The 5,902-nt window shown below is 36.7% G+C and overlaps 1 pseudogene; it reads right to left on the bottom strand.

Moving 5' to 3' along the window:
- Positions 1–3,525: 3,525 nt before the first annotated feature.
- Positions 3,526–4,709, bottom strand: LOC147626084 (uncharacterized; annotated as a pseudogene).
- Positions 4,710–5,902: the final 1,193 nt, after the last annotated feature.

Genomic DNA, 5,902 nt, shown 5'->3' with positions numbered 1-5,902 from the left:
GCTTCAATTGCATTAAAGAGCCATTCAATTGAATACTTCTCAAGCTTGAGAGGGGTTGAGAAGTGAGAAACATTTAGAGATTAAGAAAAAGACCATAAAGTCACACTTTACCTCTTATTTTGCTTGATTCTTTAGTCTAAGGAGAGGCCCCCAACCAATCAGTTGGTTTAGAATGTTGATGAAGACTCCAAAGAAGGTTGAAGAGAGAGAGAAGCTCCAATCTCTCCAAATTGTAGAGGATTTTTAGAGGATAATAGAAAATATGCTTATTTTAGAGTAATAATAGCATGGTCTAATTCATAGATGAGAATACAAAAGAATGAGGGTCTATTTATAGGAGAGGGAGGCCACTAACTGAGTCCAACTGAGTTCTAGAATTTTCCAGCTTCAATTTGGCTGAATTTGGAGAAGATTTGGACCAGTTTGGCTCCCTTTTTTATTTGGTTTGATCCAGGAGAGAGGAGAGATAAACATATCTTAATATTTTTGAGTTTAAAACTCCTCCACACATGTGAAATAGGTGTCTCCTTGAAGGCTCCCCCTTTCCTTACCAAGGTGTCAAAAATGAATGATTACTCCAAAATATCTCATTTTTTTAGTAATATTTCATAATTCTTAACTAATAAATCTTGTACTTAGTCAACTCTTCATCTTATGTGGGCATTTACTCAATTTTGGGTATTTTCTTTTATTCATTGGATTTATCTCATCCCAACACTTGGATTAATCTTATTGGTCCATAGGAACCTTAATTGGACCATAATCTAAAATTTTCAAAAAATCTTGACCCTTAGGCTAAGGTCTTTTAAATCATTTTTAATTAATTCTAATTGCACCTTGGAAATTTTATTTGGATTTTCTATTTCAAGGAAACATATTTTTGATATTTGTAAAGTTTATATATCTAAAAATATCCCAATATTGAATTACCACTCTCTAGAAATTTTCATCTCACTAGGCAAAAAACAAGGAAAAATTATATTTTCTTGTATTCAAAAATAGGGAATGATTACAGGGTATTAAGATAAAGGCTTATTCATTATTCAGGCTGAGGAGGAATCTTACATCTTTCCTGTGTAGTTGTTGGTGGTAGAACCATTGGAATACTTCATGCATGTAAGGTTCCCCCCTTCCAAAAATAGGGGAAACACTTAAGATAGTCCACTAAGTCTTATCTTGGAGAAAATTTCCTACTCATCGACACCTTGACCATGCAGAGATTCAAGGATAGGATTCATAGGTAAGACCTAGTTCTATCCCACAGCAGTAGAGGGAGCATGGTCTTCTAAAAATCAAATCACCCATAGGGTAATTGATCATAATTTAGGCAACTACTAGTCTTGATTCCTAGAGACAACGCATTTTTCCTCATCCATGATGCAAGGCACAGCCGCTGGCCTAGTCTTCTAATAGAATTGTCCCAGAACCTATTTATCTAGCGTAGGGCTTTCACTTAATCTGTTGGAAAGCTACCCGACTAATTGGGTCCACCCGTCCGTAGGATGGTGCCGTCGGGGCATTCCATCCTTCCACTTTCCACCCTACTCGTGTGTCAATTTGTTTTCTAATTAATAATACCACATTGTTTGACATAAATAAACATGTCCCTTAATTAAGGCCCTTTTCACAAGGTTTGTTAAAACAACCTTTTTTCATAGTACAATAATGCCAAAAGACAAGATTTATAAAAAATAGTTTATACATGAATCAATTCCATACAAGCCAAACCGGCTCTCTTATTCTTTTCCTTTATACTACCGATGATCTAGAATTCGGCCTTCCAACCTCTACATGCTGGGCAAAACCCTACGGGACCATACACCTCATCATTGGCCGCCGCTTGGCGAGGACTCAAGCCGGCCTGTCGCCCCCCTCAAGCTCCGTCGCTCGATCCTCCCGTCCCCCCCTCAGAGGATGTCTACGCACTAGGGTGGGCTAATTCACTGCACAAGCCTGGGCTCTCAGAACTAGGCAGCATCACAATCACTTGCCTCAATCGGCAAACCTCATTCTCCCAATGGTATGAGAGATACCATGGGCCAACTTCAGGCCTTACTAACGTCTCCGTCCTCCATCTACACAGGCACAAGAACGGGGCAGCATCAAGGCAGGGAGAGTTGTACATGTACCTTAATTTAACCAAGATAACAATCCATTTACTCAACTAAACCATAGGACTAGAATCCATGTTACCTTGTTAAGAAAACAATCCTTTTCACAATGATTTTAGCATTTCAACTTGAGATTGCAATAAGACATTCTCTATTAAGGCATATGCTGTTGTTTAAAAGAATACAAACTTTAACTAGTAAATCAATCAAATAGATCACTATTAAAAATTAATAGAGAAGCCAAGGCCATACCTCAATCCCTAAGAATGATATATAATTGAAAAACAAAATATGTATACACCTTATAGAAATTTGTCGTTTATCGTTGCCTTTGGTCATTTTAACAAGAGCTTTAGAACTTGTTGACATATGAGAATAGAGTCTTCTAATACCTTCTCTTACGATTGAAATCATCCGATCATCCCCAAGCTTTATCTCCTCTTACTCGTACCGTGGCTTTTCTCTCTTTCGAAGGTCTATGGCAAAATAGCCTTCTCGTTTGCAGGGCTACGACATACTATTCTTTCTTTAAAAGAAAAGCTATGGAGTTTTTGGTCTCTTCCTCAGAAAGACCATAGAAATCTTACCTTCTCTTCTAAGATATTAGATAAGAATGAAGGGATATATACATCTCAAGCTCTAGGATTACCGGAATGCTACTTGCTGCCTTCTTACAATTCTCCCTATGTAGAGACCCTGATAGAATCAGCAAATTGTTTTGGCAATAACTCCCAAATAAACACTCAGAATATGGTCGTATAACCAGTCAAAAGAACCGGAAGCCATCTAGTCTACAAGCCATCCCGAGTAGAATAGGCAAAAACGTCTGTATATAGCCACAAATGCAACATCTTTCAAAACGCGTTGCTTTTCCACATTTTTAGTATGCATGGACTCTAAATATGTAAAAGTACTCTAAATATGACCTCTTATCACCTAAATATGACCTCTTATCACCTAAATTCAAATTTCTATTTTTGGAGATACTTATCTCTTATTCTTGTCTACTTATTTCTTTTAGGATTTTTGGAGCTAATATTTTTATTCTAACACTTTCCTAATGTTTCTAGCCTTATTGTCTCACTCTTCTCTAAGTACACTCTCTTTCCTTATTGAAATCTATATTAAAAGAGACACATACATGGCTTGGGAGGGACCTTACAATGCATGCTGTGTGCTTTTCTCCTTCCTCCACCATGTTGTGTATGCCTGAAATATGCATTTCGTGCCATATAGTGTGACTTTTCCATCCCTTGAGTGTTCCAAGTACTAGGGTTTCCATATTTTTGGATAAAAAATGGCATATGGTTGTAGAGAATATGCTGCATATCAACAAAGAGAGAATCATATGTGCATCAATCAGTTGTGCATGTAAACTAAAAGAACATAATCATGAACCTTACCATGTAGTGTGTTATGTTGAATCTGTCCAAGCTATCTTCATGACTCTTTTGAAAGTTTGCATGTTGTCTTGAAAGCTCTTTTTATCTTGTTGTGTCCAATTAACTTTGTCACACATTTTGAAAAGAACATCAATTGATCGCCAAACCTTTGCCTTTGCAGGCCTTGATTCACTCTCTTGATCTTTCACTGCATTATGGAAACTTTTCCATTGTTTGTATTTGATTATTCTAATGTAGTTTGATTTATGTACTTTTCCTATCTTGGTGCTTTTGTGTTTTTGGCTGTGGAGGGGTTCTGATAGAAATCTTCTTGCTTTAACACCTCCAATTGATGGTTTCATTAGTACATCCTTCTCATTGGTTGACTTCTTAGTTTCTTTCAGAATACGAATGTTCCCTCCATGTAGTCCAATCTCAGACAACACCTTTTCCAATGAGCAAAGGGCTTCTTTCCTCTCTGGCACCTTCTTTATCTTCCAAGAAAATCCAATGTAGAGAAACACCAATTTCTCAATGATACGGCACAACGCATGAAGGGTACAAATATGTACATTGATGAGAGGAATCTCAAATACAGGACAAAAGTTCTCATCAATCATATTTTGGTTTGGTGGTCTTCTCCACCACTTAGATTCTAGCTCTTTTGTGGAATCCATGCAATAAAGTCAGGGTGACCTTGCGTTAGCTCCCTTGCTGCAATTGAATAAGCACTTGAGTGTCTTGAGGTCACCTGCAAGATGCCACTGAACTTGGAAGTCTCCCTTGTTGTCGACACTAATGATTATGTTTCCCTTCATCTGTTTGCTAATCAATTTAGGAATGGGTGTATGATGAAACACCCAAAACAATGTTTCATGATCTTCTTTCTTGACCTGTACAGATAAATAGATAATGTCAACTTCCTTCCTAAACAATAGAAAAATAAGTTTGTAGTAGAGATAAATGCAATATGATCTACCTCAAATGATCCTAGCCACCATATATTTGTTTCAGATTGCACGCTGAAATATTGCGGATTATCATCCTTCATGCATTTATTGAGTGCTCTATTCATTAGTGTTATTGTCACTCTTTCTACCTTTTTCATTTTAATAATCTCACATTCATCAAGCTTGATGACAAATTGAAGCACACCCCCTGTCTCCTTGTAAGTGATGTCATAAAACTCTACCATTCTCTTTTGCAAAAGCTCCATATCTAGGAATATATTGTTGAATTGATTGTATTGAATGCTGCCACTTTCTCCATTGAACTCCTCTTTAATGTGGTAGGATTTACCGATGTATTGCAATACCTCTGCATTCAGCTTGTCCCGAAATCTCAAGACATCTATAGGAGTTGGAAGTAGTTTTCCTTTGATTCCCTTGGTATCAAGAACTCAAGATAGTGACTTCTGAATAGCATTGTAACCTCTTCGACTGACTCCATTACTGTCCATAGCATCTTGTATTTATATTGTGGAGACTGCATTACTACTGACAAATTGTTCTATTATATCTCTTTTAACCACCTTGAACTTCTTTTCCTACAACATTTCCTTTACCATTCTTGATGTAAGAAGAGGTTTAAATTGCTTTGCTGGATGCATATTCGGATTAATATTTTCCTTGTCAAGATGTAGTACAACCCTATAGTTACAACAATGATAATATCTGACATTAAGAACACAGTCAATGATAATTTCTAACACAGTCATACCTTATTGCTTGGATTCTTTTCTTTAAACCACCTAATGATAAGTTCTAAGATCAAGAACACAAAATAAACAAAGCTTTAAATACATCTCTTACCTTATTGCTTGGATTCTTTTCTTTAGCCCACCCGATCCAGGCTTCAGGTTCTCAAAGTTCTTGAGCTTTCTCTTCCTTTGTCGTAGTCCAATGCTTGTTTCCTTTTACCTCAACTATTTCCGTAGTCTTGCAAGTTCAATATCATTTTTCTCCATTCTCAATTTTAGTGCCTTGCATTCTTTTGTTGAACGAAGAAATTGAGCTGCTTGGTATTGAGGGTATTGCCTTTCACTATTTGCATAGGCAGTAATGGATTGACAGTTGTAATGTCCCTCCCAAGCCATGTATGTATGTGTCTCTTTTAATATAGATTTCAATAAGGAAAGAGAGTGCACTTAGAGAAGAGTGAGACAATAAGGCTAGAAACATTAGGAAAGTGTTAGAATAAAAATATTAGCTCCAAAAATCCTAAAAGAAATAAGAAGACAAGAATAGTTCTATTAAGAGATAAGTATCTCCAAAAATAGAAACTAGTTATATGACCATATTCTGAGTTTTTATGGCCGAAACAATTTGTTGATTCTGTCAGGGTCTCTACTCAGGGAAAAAAACTATAAGAAGGTAGCAAGTAGCATCAAGGTAATCCTAGAGCTTGAGA

This window comes from Cibotium barometz, chromosome 23 (genome assembly GCF_041138505.1).
Source record: "Cibotium barometz isolate CiBa-2024 chromosome 23, ASM4113850v1, whole genome shotgun sequence".
NCBI lineage: Eukaryota > Viridiplantae > Streptophyta > Polypodiopsida > Cyatheales > Cibotiaceae > Cibotium > Cibotium barometz.
Note: the sequence above shows the minus strand (reverse complement) of the source record. Positions and strands in the feature narration are given on the sequence as shown.